At 38.7% G+C, this 24873-nt stretch overlaps 1 long non-coding RNA gene and 1 pseudogene across 2 annotated transcripts in view; one reads left to right on the top strand and one right to left on the bottom strand.

The window, feature by feature from the left end:
• Positions 1-24873, top strand: part of LOC311606705 — a 342592-nt gene that overhangs the window by 292966 nt on the left and 24753 nt on the right. The gene's annotated exons all lie outside the window — the stretch shown is intronic.
• Positions 8024-8556, bottom strand: LOC311606667 (large ribosomal subunit protein eL21-like; annotated as a pseudogene). Its single transcript has one exon. The product of its transcript is annotated as a large ribosomal subunit protein eL21-like (transcript).

The following is a 24873-nucleotide window of genomic DNA, read 5'->3' as shown; positions in this document are numbered from 1 at the left end:
AGATCCGCCAATAAAGGGGGAAAAAGTGCAGACTTCTCCCGTAGGACTGACACGTACATCAGCAGCATGAAACATGAACTAAAGCAGCTCCGAAAAGGAAGCCCTCATTCCTGATATAGTGCCAGTCAAAGCCAGTCAAAAGGCTTTCCCAGTGGAGACAGCAATTGAGGGGAGTTGACAGGTGGCCAGGGGTACAAAGAACTTTGCCCGCTGTTGTCTAGGTGGCATACGTTAGGACTGAGAGTCAGTCGTCAGATCTCCAGTCTCCCTGAAATGTGGGGAGCAGGGAGAGAAAGCCTGTCTCACTCTGAGTCTAGTTAGTGTCAGCTTCGAGAGTAACACTTTCGCCTGCCTTTTGATCTTTTCCATTTTCCCTACCCGACATAGGCATTGGCAAAGAGACTAACGCTAATGAAGTTGAGCTGACTTCATAACCCCTGATGATTTAGCGTGCTGTTCTATGGCTGAAGTTTCCACTTTGATTGGATGAAGCCCAAAACAGAGTTGACTACTTCTGGTGATTAAAAGCTCCCTTGATGATTTTTTTTTTTAAAGGGACGGTTCAAAGCTTTTAGTGCTGGTGTGTAGGAAATTACACTCTCCTTCTCTAAGCCTCCCATAGCAAATGCACGCGGACACATTAGACTTTCTTTCCTGCTGTACAACACAGCAGAGAATTTCTTTTAAGAGTAGCAGCCTTTTAGTGAGAGGTTAAGTGATGCCTGTGTATATAATTTATAAGGCCCTCAGAACTTTTTGTATCCAAGTATATTGGAAAAGTAAAATTATTCTTACTTTCACTATTACTAGATCTCACTATTCTCATAAGTGATATTTGTTTCTGAGCTAAAGGTACAAAGCAAGATTGTAGGTCATAAATGAAAGACAGAGTGGATGCAAATTAAGGGTGAATAGCCAAAGCAGATAAGGACGAGTAGTGTATGACATTTAGTTTTCCTTGCAATGGTAAGCATTGCACAGATTATTTTACCTACCTTTCTGGAAGCACTGTTGAGCATGACTAGCTGCTTTGCATGTGTGCATAGATGTGCACACCCTGCCAAAACCTATAACTTATTTGGAAATACCTGTTTTGCCTCTGCATAGACACATCCTATAGGCGAATGGTCAGATTTCATAATTAGCATCAGGATGCTTGCAAATTGAGATACAGAAAAGGAGACAATGTACTTTTGTCTATCTGCTTCTCATTAAAGGTTTGCTCTGCACACTGGCACCTTATCAGGAGTTAGAGATTATTATACCCAGGGGGTAGGAACGGGAATGGAATATAATGTTAAGTTTGATTAATGTTTCAGTCCCTTTAGGATAAAAAAACACAGGTTAAATCAATCTTTTTCTCTTATTATCAAATTAATGAAAGTATTGCAGGATGCTTTAGATTATATAGCTCAAGAATATTTGTTAGAATTGTCTATAACCACATATAATAAGAAAACATGCAAAAAGAGAATTAGGCAAAAAGAAGTTGGCTGCTTTCTTGGTTAAAGAGGACTGGAGTTAGGGAGAGCCAGGATGGGTGCGCCTTGTTACTAGGGACATCAGCTCCTTTTATCTTATCATTTTGCCATTCCTTGCAGGTTGCCTTTATCCTGAATGGCTAGTCTGATTCTATGCAACCTATTAATATTCCTTGCAGCTGGAGGAAACAAGCTTTCCTCCTCCTCTTCCTCCTCCCCCTCTTCCACCTCTTCTCTTCTTCTTGACTAGCAAGATGCAAAATCAGATTTTATTACTAGACTCAAACTCATAAAGTTATATTGGAACACATAATCAGAAGAAATATAACATAGAAAGAATATAATTATCAAAACTATGCATGTTACTCAGTGAAGAAAATGCACATGATAATAACTGTGGGGAACAATTTTTTTAAGTATATGTTTTCTTTTTCAGAAGACTGCCTAGGAATTTTAATAACAATTGTATATATATATATATATATATATATATATATATATATATATATATATATATCACTAGCAGAAATTAGGTAACCTGCACCTAGCTGAAAGAGAGGCTGAAAATATTTTTTGTCATATTGGGCCCAACTAAAAGCCTGGCTTTTAATAATAATAATAATAATAATAATAATAATAATAATAATAATAATAATAATAAACAAATAGCAAGCTGGTTAGTAACTTGTGTTATAATGAGATAGATTTGAAGTTCTTGTTTTGAGATAAGAAGAACTTAGTTTAGTTTAAATGCAGTTCCCTTTACTGCATGCAATTGGATTTTATGGGGCATGGTGTAGTGGAGTGACTGGGGTACCTTATTCTAATTCTAACTTAATATTTCTAGCTTCAGTAGCCTCATCTTTAAATAAGTTTGGATCATAGGCCCTCTAGGAATTCTCTCAATCCTTAGTACCATCTCTAGTTTGTGAGGGCCTATAATTAAGCTAGACATACATACATACATATATATATATATGTATATATGTATATTCACATATGATGATATATGTAACTTACAAACCTTTTCTAGGGAAACAGATGTGTATAACCAACGACAAGATGAAGAATGTCTACTCACACTTTTCGATTTTCACATTTTTTGTTCTTTATGAAAGTGATTGTACCTTGTGTGCAAGATGGGATGCTGAGAGACTCAGCTGGGCTGGGATGCTGGGATGCTGGGAGACTCAGCTGGGCTGGGATGCTGAGAGACTCAGCTGGGCATCATTCTCAAGTCAGAAGCCAACTTTCTATCTCAAAGAAGAGCTCTATGTGTTTTGTTTTTGTTTGTTTGCTTGCTTGCTTGCTTTCAGTGTTGTAGCTTACTTACTGCCCTCTGTGGGAATCCTTCATCTAGAAATGTTGGAACTGTGTTCGTAAATATGTGCTGTGGGAAAGTCTGTGGTGCTTTGAGATGCCTGGGCATATAGATGCCAGTGTTGTTGAAAGACCAGCTGAGAGAGTTGTGCTCTCTGCTCAGTTCCCACCTCTTTCTCTTCTGAGGACTTGTTTTGTGCAGCATGGTTGCTGTTCCAAAGATCATGCCAGCTGCTGCCTTATAAGGCCCTGGGGTTCTGGGCCCTTCTAAACCATCTTAGTAAGTCTAAGAATAGTTCTGAAATGGCACCACCATTCCCAGAACCTATGATCTAAGGTGGGAGTATAAACAAATACTGTGTTTTTATAGTTTTGAAGAAGAAGAAGAAGAAGGAAAAAAAAAGAGGTATTCACTAGTTAAATGTTTTAGGCCTAATAAGAAATTTCTCTACAATAGATCAAAAAAGCCCAAGGATTGGCAATTTTTAATGGTTCAATTTTATAGCGGCAGTTTCAACTCAGGGTAAAAAAAATATATACCTTTGATCTTAAAGCTAACACCATTTGCAATTTCTGCTTAGCATCATGGGTCCGATTTTAAAAGTGTTCAGTGGGTGAACATGGGATATACACATGTGAAGTCCCGAGTTTGATGTCTCAGAACCCATGTAAAGAAAGATGTGGTAGCATGTATCTATAAAGCCAGCAGTCCTACAGTGAGATGGAAAATGGAGACTGGACTATCTCTGGAACTTCATGGTCCAGCCAACCTTGCATATGCAACACTGAACAAAGAGAACCATCTCAAACAAGGAGGTAAGTGAGGACCAACTCCTAAGATTGTCCTTTGACCTCCATACATGTGTCATGGCAAGCACTCACTCATACAAACACATATACACATGCAGCCATACACATAGAGAAGCAACACACACACACACACACACACACACACACACACACACACACACAGAGTGATTATTCTAAAACCTTAGATTTCTGTGTTATCTTTAAATTCAAGGAAATAGATAGATCACTGATATTCAAACAGTGCCACTCAAAAATCTACCCTATCTGAGGTACAAACAAAAACAAAAACAAAAACAAACAAACAAACAAAACAACAAAACATGGTTAAGACATACTTTAAACATGAAACCTACTAAAATTGTATTTTCTGTTTGGGGAAGTTTGCTAAAAGTAAAACTATTGTTTAGTCTTTTGTCCCCAAAGCATCCATCTAGCTGTCTGAAAACAAACAGTTTAAAGAAAGCTTTCTCAGTCCTTGAATTCAAAATCCCTAAATGAGGGAAGAATGGGAGGATACAAGGGATGGGATAACCATTGAGATGTAACAAGAACAAATTAATAAAAAAATAATAAAAAAAGAAAAGAAAAACAACTTTCTACCAAAAATAAAAAATAAACATTAAAATATATATATAAAAAAATCCGTAAATGAACACAATACAAGCTGCCTCAAAACGAAAGAGGAACTTCCTTGTGAAATATGACATGCTTTGGTAGCTCCCGCTGCTTTCCAAAGTGAAGATGCACATTTGTAAATTTCCTTAATGATCTGAGGGGCACTCATTGCCATCAGGAGTGAGTCAACATCCACACACACAAGTAGAGAGGAAACTGAATCCTTTCACTGCTCGCTGCATGCTAAATCTCACCTCAGTGCCCTAGTCCACTGTCAGGAGCCCCTGGCCACTTCAGTGTGGGGCTGCTCTCCTAAGTGTCATGGAAGATAAGGAGCACAGCAGAAGAAGTGATAGGTGGGGTTAATTCTGGCTATCACTGGGTCTTGTTTTTGGATACTCCCGGGAGAAGGGCTGTGCCTTCTTTTGGGTGGTTCTGATTTCTTTGGCTGTAAGACCATTATGTAACCAATAGTCCAAGGAGATGGAACATGTAAATACTGAGTATCCCAGGTAGCCTATGCCTGGCCTGCCTGGTTACTAAGGAACCACTCGCCCAGCTGGTTACTGAGAGGAGGGAAGGCAGGAAGAAAGCCGGGGAAGGATACATAGTCCCTCCTCTTTCATCCTGGCTTCATTATGCTTTCAAAATTTAGACTTAGATTCCCAACCTGAGAGAGGAACTGATTTCCCCCCAAACCAGAAATCCTCTGGATGTAAATCAAAGGTCCTCAATGGCATTTTGGTTTTCTTCCCCTAAATTGATATGCAAATTTCTAATTTACTTAAAGCACACTGTCATGCATTATAATAAAGTCTAATACATGCTTCCATGTAATTATGCATAATAACCAGTGATCAGTGGGAGGAGGAAGGAGAGAAGGGAATTGTGTTTCCAGCTGGCCCTGCACACCTGCAAATCATATACAACTCCTTTCAGCATGGAGGAAACAAGATAATGACAGCATGATATTAAATACAAACATTAATTCTTGGGAACAAAACATAAGGAAGAGGTCTATCAATTAAGGCATGTGATAGTGAGGAACTTAAATCATATTGTGCACCAGCTTAATGAAAAATAAGGACCAAGCAGAATGAAAACTTTAATTGTTGTATTTACTGCAACAACCCTAATGTTGTTAGTCTTACTTTTTTTTTCCTAAGAAGGAAGATTCTTTCAGACCACTTGAACCTCATAGTGAGACCATTTCTTTATTTTATTATTATGTTTTTTACATATACATTTTATAGTATTACACATATATACAAAAAAACTACATATGGCAAGAAGAACCACAAAACAATAAGGAATTATAGAAACATTACATTCATAGTGTTTTGGCTATTTGCATTTGCCAACCTTGAAGAAAATATCTTTCCTATCTTGGTGAGTCTAAAATTCTGAATTTAAATCAATGTATATCATCTCTCATCTCTATCAACTTAAAACATCTATCTAGACCTAATTCATATTTGACTTATGACCTGGCTTTTGAAGAAGCCAAACCCTAGAGAGAAGAATGTCAGGAGCCAATGGAACTTCAAGTTGTTAGGAAAGAAAACAATATAAGGAAATGCTTTGTTAGCAGAAATGATCAATCTTAGTGTAAATTTGTTTTGTTTGTGGTCATTGCAAGCCTTGTGGTAGATCTCGCTTGAAGCATTAACACATGTTATTCTCTGCATAAGACAATAGTTCTGGCATGGTTTTGTTTCCAATCTCCATCACGTAGGACCTATGTGATCTTGGAAAAGTTACTTAAGCTTTGCCAAGACTCAATTTCTTTAAGTATTCAATGGGAATTAAAACACTATTATAAAATGCTTTGCTAATACATTAATGAGGATAATACAAAGTGGCACATCAAATGGTATTTGTAAATAAATTATCTTATTGTACCAATCATTTATAACAGAATACCATTGATACAATGCCATATATATATATATATAATCTTCAATTTCTTTTGTATATATACAAAAGATTATAAAATTCATAATGACCTTTTTATATTTAATGTAGTGTACAGTAGTCAAGAATGTTTGTCAATGGAGGATGGGAAAAGAAGCAATAAAAGGTTCACTCTGTGCCTTACTAACTTTGTAGGGTGACCTCCGTGTTACTCAGAGGAGATTGTCCTTTTAGAGTATGTTCTTCACAGGATAGATCCACAAAATACCTTTTACTTCTCTTACACAGTAGAGACAGGAACATATAGCCACTTTCCAGACCTTCTTTGCTAAGACAGATATCTCCCCAGACTCCAACTTCTTTAGTTTTACAGGGAGCAACAGTATTTTCCTGTGATAGTAGATGGTCTATTGAAGATGACTTAGGAGTTAAGGGAAATTGTTGTTCCTTCTGAGCACCATGGCTTGGTTCCCAGGACGAATTCTAACCCCAGTGCCAGATGATCAGATGCCATCTTCTGGCCTCTTGGGTACCAGGAATGCATGTGCTATACATACATACATACATATACACACATACATACATATACACACACATACACACACACATACACACACACATACACACACACATACATACATATGTACGTACATACATACATGCAAACATTTATAAACATAAAAATCTTAAAAAGCAGAATGTGCAGAGTCTGGAATGTCCAGTAAATTGTACAAATATAAATGACTTATACTCCTAAAATCCAGACTTCCAAATTATGTAAAATGGCAGCATCAACAGAGCAGGCATAAATCTACTAAGTAGGTGATTTAGGCCATCCCAGAAGGGCTACATTTCTGGATTTATCCCAGAACAGTAGTCCAAGAAAAAGGTCACGGAATGGGACTCCCTTCAAGAGTAGGATCTTTGGTTTCTTTATTTTAGAACTTTGCCATCAACGCTTTGACCTCTGTGAAATTTAGTTTGTTCTGTAGTTGTGTTCTAAATCCTATTATGGAAGGATAATGGATCCATTATCCTTTGGGTGACGAAATGAGGAAACACCTCAGCATCAGGGACACTGGACAGATCTTGGGCATGGGTGTCGGAAAGGTTAACTGAAGCTTGTGGGTACATTCTGTGAAGGGCGTGGACACCTGGCTGTACAACAAAGAGATTAATGCTTGCTGTAGGTTTGAATATTATTTTCAGCAAGAGCCACAAGACCTATACTGGGTGATTAGTATGCTTTTAGCTCGGTCTCAGAACCTTGTGATATTGACGCAAACATAGCTCCACCCCTAGCCATAGGGAGCTCAGTGTTCAAGAAGGAAACTGGAATACCGTCAGATACCTTTCTGCACAATGTTGCAAATTTTGTGGGGAAAGATGGTGCAGAGAGGAGTCTTGGACTCATCTTTGTGCAGCAGAGAAGACTGATAGAGTGGAATGAAGTAGATTAGGAAGTGGAACATGAGCTAAGGTTATGATATTGGGCACGGAAGTGATCGTGGAAGAAGGCTGTGGAAGCGATTACGAAATGACAACTGTCCTAATCTGTACCAGGAAGGGACATAGTTTTGAGGTAGTAAATAATTTCCATGTTGGAAGGTACCGAGGTCTGTCTTACTGTCCCAACTCTACCACGAGAGTGTGAAAATTTCCATAGATAATATGAACTAACCAGGCTCAAAAGGGTTAGGTCTGGCTGTGCTACACCATAACTGTAATAATATCAATAAGTTCATTACTTAGGCACACAGAATTTACTTAGAATCCACGTAATATTCATTCATGTTATTTTCTAGTTTTTTCTTTTTTTCTTTTCTTTTCTTTCTTTTTTTTTTTTTTTTTTTTTTTTTTTTTTTTTTTTTTTTTTTAAGAAAAACAGTTTACAGTCCAGGCCCTTTATTTCCTTTGCACATTAGGCCATGAATTCATAGGGAGTAGGGTCCAGCAGCTCAGGCTCCTTCCCATTAGTCTTCAAGAAATGTGCTTTTCTGGGTGGCGCAGGCTGGCGCTTTAGCTGGACCCGGGTGCCCTTCTCCTTGTCCTCCTTCTTCTTCTGGTCGTTCTCCTTCACGCACTTCAGGAAGATATCCCTGCTCGTAGACTGCTTGATGTGCCCAATGTGCATGTTGATTCTCTTGCCGAGAATCTTGCCCTTAACCTGCTTGTTCACAATGATGCCCACAGCGTGCTGGATGACGTTGTAGACTCTTCCGGTTTTGCCCTGGTAACACTTATGGGGCATTCTGTTTTGAACAGTGCCATTCCCTTGATGTCTACAATATCACCCTTCTTGTAGATTCACATGTATGTGGCCAAAGGAACGACTCCATGCTTCCTAAAAGGCCTGGAGAATGTAAAGCACGTGCCCCTCCTTTTTCCCTTTGTGTTCGTCATTTTGGCAAGTTACTGCAAGATGGCTACTGCAGCCAAAAGGCTTCTAGTTTTTTCTTAATCCTCTCCCCTTTTTGTTTTTCTTTTAGCAAATTTATGGGCATGGTGTAAAATAGAAAGAAAAGTAAAATATATTGGTTCATTCTTTTTTCTTTTGTCTCCATGGCATGAAGCTGCTGATGGGATTTTGTTTTACTTGAGACAAAACAGATGAACATCCATGTCGCTAAGCCCACAGTTAGTCGTAGCCAGCACTGAATTAACACATACTGAGTGGAGACTTTACAGTAGGCTATAGGTGATGTTGCCTACCTTCTCAGGGACTGTTTCATCCAAGCATGGTGATACTGGGGGGGGGGGGTGCTGTAGACCTTTATTATACCAGGCCTTGTGGGAGCCCCTTATTCCCTTAGAGGAGAGACTTTTTTCCCTTTTCCCTTTGCTTTCTGCCTATGAGATGAGCAATTTAATCTGTCATACACACCACATTGTGTCCACCAAGCATCTTACCAGAAGCTGAAAGTCCTATGTTCACTAGACCATGGAGAAAAAAATAAAATAAGCCTTCTTTTTTTTATAAGTTAATTAACTCAAGTGTTTTATTATAGCAATGGAAAGCTGGGTACCACACTATACTAGATATGTTTATGCACGCTCTTTTACTTCATAAGCTCCCTCATCAGAGCTGTGCTTTAAGCCTCCAATTTTTTTCTTTAAAAAAATTTAGGTGACATTTTATTCGTTAATCTCATTTACAGCCAATTTGTTACTATCTTAGTTACTTTTATATTTCTGTGACAAAACACCATAACTATGGCAACTTACATAAGAAATCATTTAATTTGTCTTATGGTTTCAGAGGAGTAGAGTCCATGATGGTAGAGTAAAGGCATGATGGCAGGAACAGCTGAGAGCTCACATCTTGATCAACAAGTAGGAGGCACAGAGACACACTGGGAATGGTGTGATTCTTTTGCTGACAATGACATGCCTCCTCCAACAAGGCCACAGTTCCACCAACTGGGAACCAAGTATTCAAATATATGATCCGGTAGGTCCGTTCTCCCTCAAACCACCTCAGTTATTTTCTGCTTTCAGACAAGGTGGAGGAAGGAGTCAAACTATGTCTTTCCAACTATAACCAATTAAAAGTTGTTGAAAAATGTACAAGTTAAAGGCTTCCAGACATCGACAAACAGGCAATTCAGGAAGAGAAAGAGAAGGAGCAATGTAAGTCCTAAATGCTTTTACTGGAGAGAGTTTCTTGACTAGAGTACAGGAAGAGAAAAGCATGGGATGCAAATTGATTATAAGATAGAGTACACGGATCACAGAATAAATGATGGGTTGTCAAAAGGAAGAATTCTGGGTAAGAGAGGGCTATATAGAGCAAAGTACAGAAACCTGCAGATGGTAACCCATCCACCAAGTGTTCAGACGAATATTAATCTGTGCATGCATGTCATAACACTATTCAAAAGAGAATTACATGAAAGGGAAAAAAAGACAATCCTGGAAGTAATACAAGGCCAGGGACAGTTTTTCCACAAGCGAGAGTTGAAAGGGCTTTGTATTGTGCTCAATTGTTAGAAAAAGTTTTAAATCTACATTGAGGAAAATTGGTCTCATATTAAAGAATTCTCTGGAGTGTTGAAATAAAACTTGAACCAAAGCTTGAACAGACTGAAAAATCACATTGTGACTTAACTGTGGTCTGGGAGAAACAAAGAATTTGAAGGAGAACACCACAAGACCTACAGAGTAAACTAACCTGGACCATGTGGCTTACAGAGACTGAACCACCAACCAAAGAGCATGCATGGATTGGACCTAGACCCCTACACATATGTAGCAGATGTAAAGCCTGGTCAACATGTGGGTCCTCTGACAACCGAGTAGGAGCTGTTTCTGATTCTGTTGCTTGCTTTTGGATCCTTTCCTCCTGGCTGAGCTGCCTTGTCAGGCCTCAGTGTGAGAAGATGTGCTTAGTTCTGCTGTGATTTGAGGTACAAGAGTGGGTTGGTACCCCTTGGGAGCCTTCCATTTTCTAAGAAGAAGAGAGGGAAATGGATGGACCGGGGACTGGGATCAGGCTGTAAAGTGATTCAATAAATAAATAAAGAGAAAAAAAAAAAGAATGAAGAATTTGAAGGAGAAAAGAATGTCCATTACATAATAATGCAGAATTCACAAATTATGGTAAAAATTATGCAACGTTCAGGGAAGTAGTAAATAAGACATTCACAATGAGAAACAATGATGAATCAAAACTAAGACTCAGATTACCTAGGTATGGTGGTACACACTAGTAATCTAAGTGTAGAGTAAGGAAGAGAGTGAGCTTGAGGCTATATAGTCTGGCTATATAGTCAGATTTGTCTCCAAAGCCAAAACCCAAACCCCTGTCATTACTACCACCACTAAAAACAAAACAAAAAAACAGGAAAATACCACCACCAATGAAACACCCACAAAAAAGTAACTCACCTCCCCAAGTTATATGGAAGACAAGATTAGTAAATTAGAGTATTAAAGCAGAGTTGTATCTTTCTTTTTCAGAAGGAAGAAAATTAGCATGTATATGAAATACGGAGAGATTTTAAAGCCTATATCAAAACTTCTAGAAGTGATAAAATAATAACTAAGATGAAAATCCCACTAGATTATATAGATGACATATTATAAGCAACAAAAGAAATGTTTAATTAAACTTTGAGGTATATTGTGGAAACTACCTGGGGGTAAAACAGAAGAGAAACAGGTTGATTAAAATTAATAGTGTATATATGAGCTATTACAAATTTCAAGCAGCTCAATATATAAGAACTTGATTACCCCAAAAAAGAGAGGAAAGAGAAAGGGGGAGACAGACATAAATGTGATGAAATTCACAAACTTGAAACTTTTAATGAATCTCAAGCAAACACCACCATCACACATATAGCCAAATTAAAAAAAAAAAACAGTGAGGAGAATGATCTTGAATCAATCTTGATGGGTGCAGGGAGACATAGCTGTGTAGAACAGTATTTGCGAATGACAGTTGAGTGCACAACAGAAACAGTACAGCCAAACAAACAAACAAAACAAAACAGAAAGCAAAAAATAACAGAACAACAACAACAACAAAAAAAACCAAACCGAACCAAACCAAACCAAAAACATGGAACATCATTATACACTGAAAGAAGGCAACTATTCACAGAATTCTTACCCAGAGAATATGTCCTTTAAGAGTGATGCACTAAGCCAGGTGTGGTGGCACATGCCTTTAGTCCCAGCATTCGGGAAGCAGAAACAGGAGGTGCTATGGGTTTGAGGCCAGCCTGTTCTACAAAGTGAGTCCAGGATACCCAAGGCTACACAGAGAAACCCTGTCTCAAAAAAAAAAAAAAGCAAGAAAACAAAACAAAGAGTGATGCCCTGTATAATCCAAAGGGCTGGAACAGAGCATTTGGAATACTTACCATAAAGAAAGATTGAAAAATGATAAAAGGAGAAGGATGCCATGTTTGCCTTGGATTAAACATTCAAGTGTTCATGGACTCAGATCACACAGTACTCCATTTTTTTTAAAGACAGGGTTTCTTTGTGTAACATCCTTGACTGTCCTAGACCAGGCTGGCCTTGAAGTCACAGAGATCCACCTGCCTCTGCCTCCAGAGTTCTGGGATTAAGTGTGCCACCATGCCTCCATACAATTTTTATTCTTAATGTATTATTAAAAATATTGATTAGAAAGTAAGTAAAATAATGAAGATAAAGACAGGAAATATACAAAAATAAAAGATCTATGAATAGTGTTTTTACATTACAATACATATTTTAAAAACCCTTTCTGAAGAAAAAGGATGGTAACAATGGAAACCTGAATTTATACAGCATCACTTTGGGGGCCCAAGAATGTTCAATCTCTGAGCAAATATAAATTACTTGTTTTTTATGTTTAAAATGACTCTCTGATTGACTGTTTGAGAAGGATTTCATTACAAAACTTCATTAGTTTTATAGCAAGAATAAAAGTAAAACTTGTTATAAATTTACAAAAACTGAACAGAAATAGAAGTGTGGTATTGCAAAGTTCTCATCTCTGTGTGAAGCAGCATAAATAATCTCAAAGCATTATGCTGAGTTAGCTTATTCAACAAAATCTCTAAAATGTATAGTGTATATGAAAAAAGAAAAATCATTATTTTTCTTTTTCAACAGAATAAGAAATACAAGGAAAGAGAGAGAGAAAATGTTGATGGATGAATTAAATAAAAACAAATTTCATCTGTATTAGATACTTTTCTATTACTGTGATAAAATATCATGACCGAAAGCACCATGTGCAAGCAAAGGTCTTATTTTAGCTTAAAGTTCCAGAGGGAAAGAACATCATGGCAAGGGAAGCATGGCAGGAAGCAGGTAGAACAGGAAGCCTAGAAATCATTTCTCATTAACGAACAGGATGCAGGGATAACCAGCACAAGTGGGGCCAGGCTAGGAGCCTTAAAAACTCATCCTCAGTGACATACTTCACCCAGTAGGACTCCATCTCTTAAAGGCTCCACAACCTCCCCAGACAGTACCAAACAACCAATGACCAAGTGTTTACATGTGAGTCTATAGAGAGTATTTTTTTCATTTAAACCACTAAACAAACACTGTAGATTTAAATGCATTTTACATCAATGACAACATCAAATTCAAGTGAATGATTAAGCACTCCAAATAAAAGGAAAATAGTCCAGATTGCATAAAAATCAATATCCAACTATATTCCTGTTACAAGACATGCACCATACGTACAAATGCACATATTAGATCCTAAATAGGATGTCTTCATCCAACTCCTCCTCTGAGGGCTCATGGTGCTAAGTGGAAGAGGAGGTAGAAAGTGTGTAAGGGCCAGAGGGGATGGAAGGCACCAAGGAAACAGTACCTTAAAGACACAACAGATATAAGGGGCAATATCAATGCTTCTCTTCTCGCGCCTGACATAGAGATCTATGTCATATAGATGTCTATATGTCTATGTCATATAACTAGGCATTTGGAGCACTTCATCAGTAACAACAACTATTTTATCATTTTTATGTTTATAAAGTGTTAGATTCAATAAGTGTAGGATATAAATTCCTTTCAAGTATATGTAATACTAACAAAGAACATAGGATTTCATCTAATTCTCAATTAATCAAATGTCATCAAGTCATATAAAGTACATTATCTGACCAAAGGAATATTTTCCTTTTGTTGTTGTTGTTGTTGTTGTTGTTAGAAATTGAACTCTTAGGCCATGAACATAATATTCTTACCACTGAAATATACTCCAAGCTACTTCCTGAACTCCTTAAAACTAAATAATCTACATTATAAAGAATTCACAAGCAAAGACAAAGAAATTAAATTTTCAAAAATCTGTGGAACACAGATGAAGCAATGCCTACACCTATATTAGTAAATCATTTATATCATTAAGCACCTATATTACAAATAATTTCAGGTCAATGACTTAAGCTTCCAAATTAAGACAACACTGAACAAGAACACACAAAAGCCAATTATCTACACGAAACCATACAGAGCAGAAATCAATAAAAATGGAAGCAAAATAGGGAAGAATCAGTGAAGCCAAAGTGGAGATCAGTAAAATTAAACTCTAGAGAACCTAATCAGAGGAAAAACACGGAAAACCCAAGTCAACATCAGAGATTTTTCAGAAGCATCACTACAGGTACCGTGGATATTAGAAAATAATTAAAGATTGTTTTTCATTTCATCTCAGTAAATCCAATAATTTAGACAAAAAAGATCAAACTCCTTGGAAGACCCTGTATGAGCTTTCTATCACTGTGTCCAAATATCTGGGACATGAGATTTAAAAGAAAGGATGAATTCTCTCTTGTCTTTGATGATGATTATGCTAGGTCCTGATCCCAGCACCCTCTGCAAGCAGGACAAATGTTAGGTTGAAGATTTCGTGGCTGGGTTGGTGCTCTCTGGTTACAGAAGATGGCTGGTTCAGGCTCTGTATCTCCCATTACTGGGTATCTTTGCTCAGGTTACTCTTTAGATTTCATGGAGTTTGCATTGCATTTCACTAGATTTCCACTTTGCCTCCAAAGTGCCCCCCCCCAAATTTCAGTTGTTTCTCCCAGTATTACACCCCCCCACCGAGATCTCTTCTGTTTTCAACCCACCCACCTCCATTTGATCTGCAAAACTGAAGATCTTTGTGTTCCATCTTGAGCCCTCCTTGTTACTTAGCCTCTCTCAGTCTGTGGATTGTAGCATGGTTATTTATTTATTTATTTTTATATATTTTTTTACTTTACAGCTAATATCCACTCGCCAGTGAGTATGTGCCATGATTGTCTTTCTGAGTCTAGGTTACCTGACTCAGGATGATTTTCTAGTTCCACCCAGTTGCCTGCAAATTTCATGATGACCTTGCTTTTAACAGCTGAGTAACACTCCATTGTGTAAATAAATGTACCACATTAAAAAGAAATCTATTTTTTAGTTGAGGGGCATCTATGGTTTTTTTCTAGTTTCTGGCTATTATAAATAAAGATGCTATGAACATAGTTGAACAAGTGTCCTTGTGATAAGATGGAGCAACTTTGTATATATTCCCAGGAGTGGTATAGCTGGGTCTTGAGGTAGATCTGTTTCCTATTTTCTGAGAAAGTGCTATAGTGATTTCCAAAGTGGTTTTACAAGTTTGCAGATGCAGAGTACCACAGCCAAATATTGGATGTAGATCAGGGATCCTGTGGAGGAGGAGGAGGAGGAGGAGGAGGAGGAGGAGGAGGAGGAGGAGGAGGAGGAAGGATCACAGGAACCAGAGGAGTCAGAAATACACCAGGAGAACATGGCCTACCCAATCAACTGTCCAGGACTCATAGGGACTTGCATAGATCTGGAAGACTGTAGGGTCTGAGCTAGATCCTCTGCATATATGTTATGGGTGAATTCTTGTGGGAATCCTAACAGTGGGAGCAAGGGATGTCCCTGACTCTTTGGCCTACTTGTGAGACCCTTTTCCCTACTGGGTTGCTATGTCTAGACTTGATGTGATGGTATGTGCCTGGCATTATTGTAGCTTGTTATGAAATGTTTGGTTGATGTTCCTGCGGGGAGGGGGACTTCTTTTTTGAGAGGAGGTGAGGCTGGAATGGATCCGAGGAAGAGGAGAGGCCGAGTGGAGGGGAGAGAGGGAAAACTGAGGTGAGATGTAATCTATTACAGAATAAAGCAATAAAAACAAAAATAAATAGCACTTATCCAAGTTAGAGAGATAAAGAGTCAGCAATAAGAAGGAGAATAACTTCAATGTCTATATTAGAAATAAGTTTTAAATCACTGAAAATACTATATTGTACGAAGCTTCAAAAAAAAGCACAGTGAAGAGTAGACATCCAAATATACAAGACCACAAGAGAAAAATAAACATTGCAGATTAATAAACTGTTATCCTGCTTCATCCCCACAACCTAATAAAACATGGAAAAACTTTTTTAAAAAAGAAAGTTTCTTTTGGCTTATGATTATAGTTTCATGTTCATGTTCATATGGTTATATCACTTTGGAGTGTGGCAAGCCATAGCATCAAGCCAGGGAGAATGCATTGGAACCAAGCTGCTCACTTCATGATAGTCAGGTAGCAAAGGAAAAAAGAGGCGAGACATCAGCTATGCCAGACACACAAGGGCATGATCTATGGTGGGACCACTCCCTTGCTCTAAGCTCTGCATCTCAAAGATTCTACCATTTCCCCAAAGCATCAAACCGTCAATACTTGGCTTCTAGGAGGGAACTTTTAAGTTCTCCTCCATGATAACTACAAACTGGTAACATAATTTCAAGATGAATTAGATAATTTACGTATCCATCTAGCAGAAAATTTGTAAGGACACAAAATAGTCAAATGTTGCCCATCTAAGGAAATTTAAAAGTTGTTTCATGTTCCAAATTAATGTAGTTCACATAAATAAAGAGATTAAAAATCCATATGAATGATGTCAAGAGATACAGACAAATCATTTAGCATAATTTGACATCCATTTTTGAAAGAAATCCTCCACAAAATTGAGAATAGAAAGGAAGTTAAAAAACAAACAAACAAAGTTGAGAATACTAACAAAGGCCCAGGGGTAATAATGCATTTAATGTGCAAAGTCTGATTGCCTTTTACCTCCAAAACAAAGAAAATGATGATGTCTGCTTTCCAGGTCCTTGTTCCACCCTGTACTGAAGGTTTTAGTGTAGCGAGACACACATAAATCCATTTGTCAATAAGATGATTTCAATAGATATTGTATAGACTGTATATTTGTATCCCTTCTAAATTCATGTTAAATGTGATGGAAGATGCCTAGCATTGTTGCAGGGTATTTGATCCCATTGTGATCCCTGAGATGGTGAACTGTAAAAACCTGTCTTTTGTTTGATGCTGTTGAGCCCTAGCATGCAAGAGCTTTAATCCAAGAGCTTTCTGTACACGTGATTTGATAGTTAGGCCTAGGTCAAGAGGTGGAGCAAGAAACCATCTGACAGGGATTAAAGAGTAGGAGGGACTTTGGGTTGAGGGGTATTTAAGACAGCATGTAGAAGTAGGAGCTCTTGGGCTCTTTAGCTTTTAGCTCTTTGGCTTTTAGCTTTTTAACTCTTGAGATCCTCAGCTCCTTGGCCTTTGGCTTTTTGGCCTTTGAGCTACCAAGCCTCTGGCCTTGAGTGTTTTGCCTTTTCCTCCTGGGCTGTCAGCGGAGCTAGTGAGCCTTTTGGGCCTTTTCCATTGGGAAGTGAGCTGAGTAGGAAGATCAGCTGGGTGCATTCTCTGCCTCTCTGAACTAGCAGGGTTTTCACCCCAGCAACTGGCTCTTGAATCTTTATTGGTAAAATAGAATGATCTGGGATTTTCTTTTAAAACAACATTGTATGATGGTGTTTGGAAGCAAAGCCTGGTGGCTGTGTTATGAAGATGGAAAATTCATGAATAAGATTGCTTTTTTTCCAACATGTCCAAGAAAGACTTTTGTCCACTTTTTTTTTTTTGTGGTAAGGTCTATACATAGAGTGTCACAAAATATAGGAAACTATTCTACCCTAGTGACATCTTTAACTTCTTTGCCTCTTCTATGTGACATTATAGTGAGAAGATGGCTATTTTTGAATAATTGCCTTGGGGTACACAGAGAGGCCAAAACCAAAGAGACCCTGACTTAAACAAGGTAGAATGTGAAGACCTACATCCAGTGTTGTCTTCTCACCCCCGCACGAATGTTCTTCATTCAGACACACCATATACACACATTATATATATATATATATATATATATATATATATACACATACATATACATACAAAGTACTCAATGAAATATTTCTGTATATGGAATACATAAAGCTTTTAACAGGAAACTAAACATAGCTTTCTATATCAACCAATATCAATGAGAACCACTTTTGGGGTGGGGAAACAAAAAGCTAAAGCTATCTGAAAAACAATTCATCAATTTTACTTCCAGATATCATATGGCCCAGTAGTCTATCCTGAAATAATAGAACATATGTCTGTATAGAATGCTCTTTACTTGTAATCACCTCAAACAGGAAATAATGGAGAAATAATAAATTATGCTATTCTCATCCAGTAGAATATCACATAACAATAGCACCAGAGATGTTACATGCAGGATTATGAGTGAAAATCAGGTGTGCTATGCTCAGTGAAAAAAAGTCAAGGTCAGTGGCTACATAGCATAGTCAATGCACATGATATTTTAAAGAGCAAAGTGGAATAAAATAAAATATCAGGGTAGATCAAGGGTAGCAAGGCGGGGATAGAGGTGAGTTGCAAAGAGACATGGGAAAAATGCTTTGGCAAAATAGAACTACATTATAGCTTTCTTGTGGTGGTTACATAGCGGTAGGTGTCTGTGGAAATTTACGAACAATGTTAAATAAAGATGATTTTTATCATATCAAATTTATACTCTAATTTTATTTAAATAATGAAAACATTACTGCATCTGGAAATGAGCACTGGATAGATCACTCTTTATTAAAAGGGAGGAATCAAAGAACACGATTAAATCGTTTAACAAATGGCATAAGGCTGGGACAAAGGGAGTGGGAGATTAAAAGCAAGTCTTGACAGGCTTTCTGGAGGAACAAAAGGTAATGGCATGACCTGCACTTATTACAGACCCTTCCATAATCTTCCAGTTCTTTCTAATGCCGTGGATTATGCCTCCTTATTAGCTAGAATGGAAATACACCCACATTACTACTTTACAGACAAAGAAAACTGACTTCTTTGTCCTTCCCTGAAAGGTTCTGTTTTTACTCTATCCAGTCTGCTTCCGTATTTTCATAAAGGAAGCTGCCAAAAGCAGCTGAAGGATCGTGAAACAGTATGTTGAAATTGGTAAAGAGTGATTTTGACATTTTCCTCTGACAACCTTTTGATTAATTTTCTGCTTCATTAAAACCCTTAATTAAATTAACGCCGGGTGTAGTAATAGCCTTGACATATTTTGTGTATCAGCAAACAAGGCCTCAGTCTTCAAAGGCAGTGGCCGTGGTTAAAAGGAAAGGGCTTCTTTAGCCATGCCATTAGCGGGATGTGGCAACAGTGACCAGGGCTGGGCTGGGATTCGGGCAGTGGTGTATATTAAGAACATGGTGGTGACTCGTGCGGATGATTTCATCATGGCCAGATTCAAGCCTCCCAGCCTAGTCTACCGCCTGCTCTCCTGTCCCCTAATCTGCACCACTAGGGACAAGACAGAGCAGTTAGTTTGACACCTCTGAACCAGAGCTCCTACCCACACAGTAAATCTCTCTTTGACCACCATCCCCTGAGCACTTACACATATAGCTTTGCAGGCTTGCTTTTTATGTGTGTTGAAAACAAGGTGCCAGGACTCATCTTGAAATTTTCTAAAAATGATAAATTGATCATTTTTAAAAGTTCCTCTTTCACCTCTTCCCATATGTTGGATTTAGCAGCACATATGCTCCGGTTGGCAGGATATCTATCCCGGCATTGTATGGAACTTCAAACGTCGAGATGGGGGGAGGCGATAAAAACCAAAGGTCTCCAATGTACAAAAATTGTTAAAACACAGATCCGTATGTATATTGATTAGTGTCAATTAAAAATTAAATTATTGACACTCAAATTTTCACAAACAACATAATTTTTATCAAGCATTTTGAGGTAAGTTGATAGGTACAGCTTGTAGGTTGCTTATAGTCTTCCGAATTATTAGCTGTGAATGGGACTAACACTCTTTTCTCCACATGAGTCACGGGCATGTGCCAAGTATAGACAAGAGTTTACACATTACACAATAAATAATAGAGGCTTATCACCTTTTTCTCATTTGTTAGTATCAGGTAGAGTGCCATTCTTCCTAACTTCCAGAGGAAGGCCAGGTGGATTAACTTTTATATCTTTCTGTAAGCTTATCTGTATGAAGTTACTTCAGTTGCTATCTATTCTTTGGTCCACTCAAGCCAAGATACTGAAGTACATATATGTCAAGTATGCCTTGGAAATAGACAAAGACGTTTCTGTCTTCAAAGATGTCACTACCAGAAATAGTGATCAAGGCTAACAAACGGGAACGTAGACTTGCACAGAAACCTAAATTCAACAAAGTTGGACAGATGGTCTAAGTGTTGCTGGAGTCACCAGTGCTGATGCCAATTTTTATTTTATTTTATTTTTTTCTTTTTGACACAGGGTTTTGCCTCTATAGCCCAGGCTGCCCCTAAACTTGGTATCCTGTTTCTGGTCACTGGAGGTGCTGATTGTGCCACCACACCCTGGCATCTGATATTTAATCTTGGTATTGGGATGATATTTAAGTTGAAGGACCACGGTGACGTTCTGGGTGAGCTTCAAGGAAAAAAGGGCATCACTTGAAGACAGAGATGTAGACTTAAGCACAGAAAGGAGAGTAGCATTGGAGGTGAGAGAGAAGGAGAGGGCTACATGCTGCAGTGGAGACCAGGAGAACATTCTGGGTGGTGCCGTGGAGGAACGTAAGAAAGAACTGATGGAGGTGTGTATGTGTTCAGTGAATAAAGAAATGTGAAATGATCCTGGAATGTGCAGGATGCTGCTGGTAGGGTTCTTACCTACACACAGGTCTTTGTAGTAGCAGCACAGAAAAGTGAGATGAAGTTTAAAATGTGGCAGTCAAACAAGAAGGAGGCTAAAAAAAAAAGAATCCAATGTGGAAACAAGGAAAGTTTGGATTAGAAGGGAAGGGGGCTGGTACGTAGTAAAAAGCAGCTGCATTTCATTAGATAAACGAAAGGAGAGCTACTGTCCGCCCTAGTCAAGGATACAGACCTCATGGGAAGGCTTTTTAAAAACTACATCTCTTAAAGACAAAATATAAAACAATCTCCATGGTTACGGCACATTGCTTTGTATTGGGTGATTCGGATCACAGCACACATTGTTTTATCTGGAACACTTTATTTTTACAAACACTAGACTACTTTGATAGGAGAGATGTAGGCTTTGACCTTTTCCAACCCTGCTTTACTTGAGGTTCTTTAATTCGTACACCTCCTTTCCAACCCACCTACCCTGGATGGGGAGAAAGGAGGTTTATGGGAACAGGAGAATAGACCTGTTTTATTCTCAGTTTCCTGGAGCAATTCCCCTGGCATAGTCGGCAGGATTTCAGCGGACCAGCGACTCCACCGAAGTTGCTGCTGGAACCTGGAGCAGCAGCTGGAACCTGGAGCCCTGAAACCTTCTCTGGAGCGTTCTGTCTAGGAGCTTCTTGAAGTGGAGTAATGAACAGCCAAACAATACCAAGACCCAAAAAGCCCCACCTCCTGTTTTGGGTTCATATATGTATCTTCTCTCAGAGTCTGCACTGAGATGTGTTTCAGCTGGCAAAAACCAAGCCCCTGCACGTGGTGCTTCATCTTCTAGCGGATAAACATCACCTGATCTCTCACAAGTCTGTTCCCAATCCCACATTTGGGATCAAAACAAAAACATGCTTATATCCACTATCGCAAGACAGCAACAGCAAGAGACCTAAAGACTGTTTGGCCCCAGTGTGGAATGTAGGGCTGTGCTAGGTTTGCAAGTGGTGTACTGGGCATTAACCCTTTTTATCCCTTGAAATAGGATTCTGGCAGGTCATGTTTGAGAAGGTGAAGAAAAGCACAGAATGATTAAATCACTGCAGAGGTCATATGCCTGGTAACAGAAAGCGGGAGGCTTGTGTAATAATTCCTAGCACAAATTAGGCGTTGGTTCAGTATTAGCAATCACTATTATGTCATTTTTTAACTCAGCTATTGTTTATTACAGATGGTTTGTGAGTTTGTATCAAATAGGGTAACTGTGTCCTGAGAAAGCTCCTTGGAAGGCAGTGAAGCTGGTATTGTGCAGTGAGGAGACTGGGCTTTCAGAGTGAACATTACATGGATAATTTCATCAGCAGCAGAGTTTGTTTGGGCAAGGAACTAAGTTGTTCTAAGCGTAGGTTTCTTTACCCTTAAAAAGTACATTTGAGGCCTGGGGTTAGTAGAATGATTGTCTAGCAGGTAAAAAGCACGGTTTAATGGCCAAGCCTTCATAGAACTGGCAAGGTGATGCATGCATGATTGTAATTCTGGAATGTGGGAGCTGGCCACATGAAGGGAGTCAAAGGAAACCAAAGTCACCACTGCTGATATAGTGAATTCAAGGCCAGACAGGTGTGTTAATTTCCTTCATATTCATATTTGAATTTCTCTTCCGTAGAAATTATGAAAATTAAGAACTAGCAAATGATATTTTCTATAGATGCTTAGTGGCAAAAGAGATTACAAATTTCCTACGGTAGAAAAAAATTTTTTTAAATTGAAGCACGAGAGGATAGAGCTTGAGAAAGGATTTGAGAAGTTTTTCGAAGATTCTTCTTTTTAATAACCAAAGGGTTTTTTCTTCTCCCTTATTTTTCCCTCTACTTCTTGTGAAATTCAGCTATCACCATGAGCTCCAGCTTCTGGTAAGAGCATGCATACATATTGGGGATGTGGGATTTGCTATTTCATCTTGTAGGCAGTTGAGGAGAGACACAGAGAGTGCCCCTGCCCCATCCAAGGCAACGAAGCAGATCACTACAGAGCTGGGTTTGCTTCTGTGCAACTTTTGAAACCTTGTCATCTTTCTCAAAGTTCCAATCTCCCATAGTTCCCAAGCACAAATGAGTTGCTTTATAAGATGTAAGTAAGGATAAATAGTGATTTGACCGAGACAGTTGGCAGAGAAGAAAGTATTCGAGCCCAATTAAAACCCTTAGAAAATCCAATGTCTTAACAGATTATACTGCTACACGTTTTCATAGATATTCTTCCACAATCACTATTAAACCATAACGCAAGCAAGGGGCTCAACAAGTCCATCATTTCCAGTGTTGATCTCTTTAGTGCCCCTTTTTGAAGTATCTATTCGTACTTGCAATACCCTTTAAAAAATGTTGGAATGTCTCTGTGCAATGCTCTGCTTGTCTCTGTATCTTCAGGCCAGGTCGTTTGTCTGTCAGGGAGCAGAGTTCCTCTTCCTATGCTCTTCTGACTGTTTCCTCATTACAGCTTGAAACTCATGTGCTCAAAAGCACAGACTCCAAACTCAAATTTTACACTTCCAATCATTTGGGAATCTAACGCAAACCAGCAAATCTTCAGCCATTTAGAGCCCAACTCTTTTCATGCCCTGTGACATTGTCTCTACTAGCTTCTGTTGTGAAATTCCTCATGACCCTTAGGGTCCTGGCTGTGTCTTCCCTTCCATGGGGATGCTTCCTGGCATGGACTTCCTGCTGTGCTGGTGAACCTGCCTACTTAGCACCCACCCTTACTTCATCTCCCAGAGGAAGTTCCCTCACCCTCCCACTTACTGTGGCCCCTGACCATACCAACTGTCTCAGGCTGTGCGACTCTTTCCCAATTCACACACCACAAGGTTCCCTCTAAAGGAAAGAAGTTCTGACCACCCAGAGTTTAGGACACTGCCTGAGCGTTGTCTAGCAATGAAGCATATCTATTTTACTTGGTTCAGTGTCATTCTAAAAAAAAAACAAAAAACAAAAACTGCATACCAGAAAACTACTCAGAGCCTACGTTTTAACTGTAGTTTGCCACATGATATCTGAAGAGATTTCTCAGCTGCATTTTTGGAGAACAAAGGGCCACACTTACATGGTTCTTTATCAGAGTGACGATGCGATTAAAAGAGTATGACGCAACAGCCAAGGGACACGTTAAAAATTTTTGAAGACCATTTGTTTTTGCGTGCAGTCTTAAATAATGTCACGACGTAGATTGGAACAACTCTTGCTGCTGTTTTTCCTTTGGTCCTCTTTCATCTATTTCACTCTACGTGTGTGTTGCCTTGCCCCTCTATATCTCCGACACTTCCTTGTGGAATTACCTTGATTTTTTTTTCCCACCGATATCCCTGCCCACACAATCCCATTCCTAACTTCTCATGGCTGTGAACAATCCCAGGCGTGCCTGTCAGCAACAATGATTTTTCTCAAAAGTCAGAAAGAGAAAGAATTGGCAGATGGAAACGCTTGAGTTGGAAGGCAAGCCCAGACAACCCTCACACACTGATAATGATTAGCCATGTCAGTGCTGCCTTCTGTGTCCTTAGGAGCTTGACCATGGGTTGGACTGATTTTCACATTAATCTTTGTGTTCCCCTCAAGAGCTAGTGCCAGATTCAGCTTCTAGGGATCTCTCAGTAGGTGTTCTTGCCATGTGAGCAAAAGAGCCCTTGAAAGACCCTGTCAGTCCTATAGCTGTTTGTCTCTGATTTTGATACCCAAAATTTCCAAGTTGTCTTTAGAATTTTTTTCTGCATAGGCTGATGAGAAAGTTAGCAACACTCAGAACGTAGGTACTGAAATGAAATACTACACTCTTGTTTTTGGAAATGGCATAAGCCAGTACCTTTACGAGTAGAATATTCTTCAGCTTTCACACATACATGCATTTGCTGGTAAGTTTTAATACAAAGGAATTTCCTTTGTGATTGGAAGTCAGCAACCTTGACTAAAAATAATCTCATTGACTGTCAGGTTGCATCTCTCAGGGTCAGACTTGCAGAAAGCTGAAAGTAGAAGCATTAAGATCAAGGAGATTTTACTTCAAGGTTTGCATCTAAGAAAACCAACCTACAATCCTGAGCCAAAGCAGGTGCCTGTGTTTTCAACTTTGCTAAACATTAAAATGTAGTGTTTGTGAGGAGTTATGGCCTGATTTCTCTGCCCTATCTTTGTAAAGTAAGAAAACATTTTGTGGACAGTCCAAA

The sequence above is a fragment of the Acomys minous genome, assembly GCF_964271855.1.
Source record: "Acomys minous genome assembly, chromosome: 10".
NCBI lineage: Eukaryota > Metazoa > Chordata > Mammalia > Rodentia > Muridae > Acomys > Acomys minous.
This window is presented reverse-complemented; position numbering and strand designations above follow the sequence as displayed.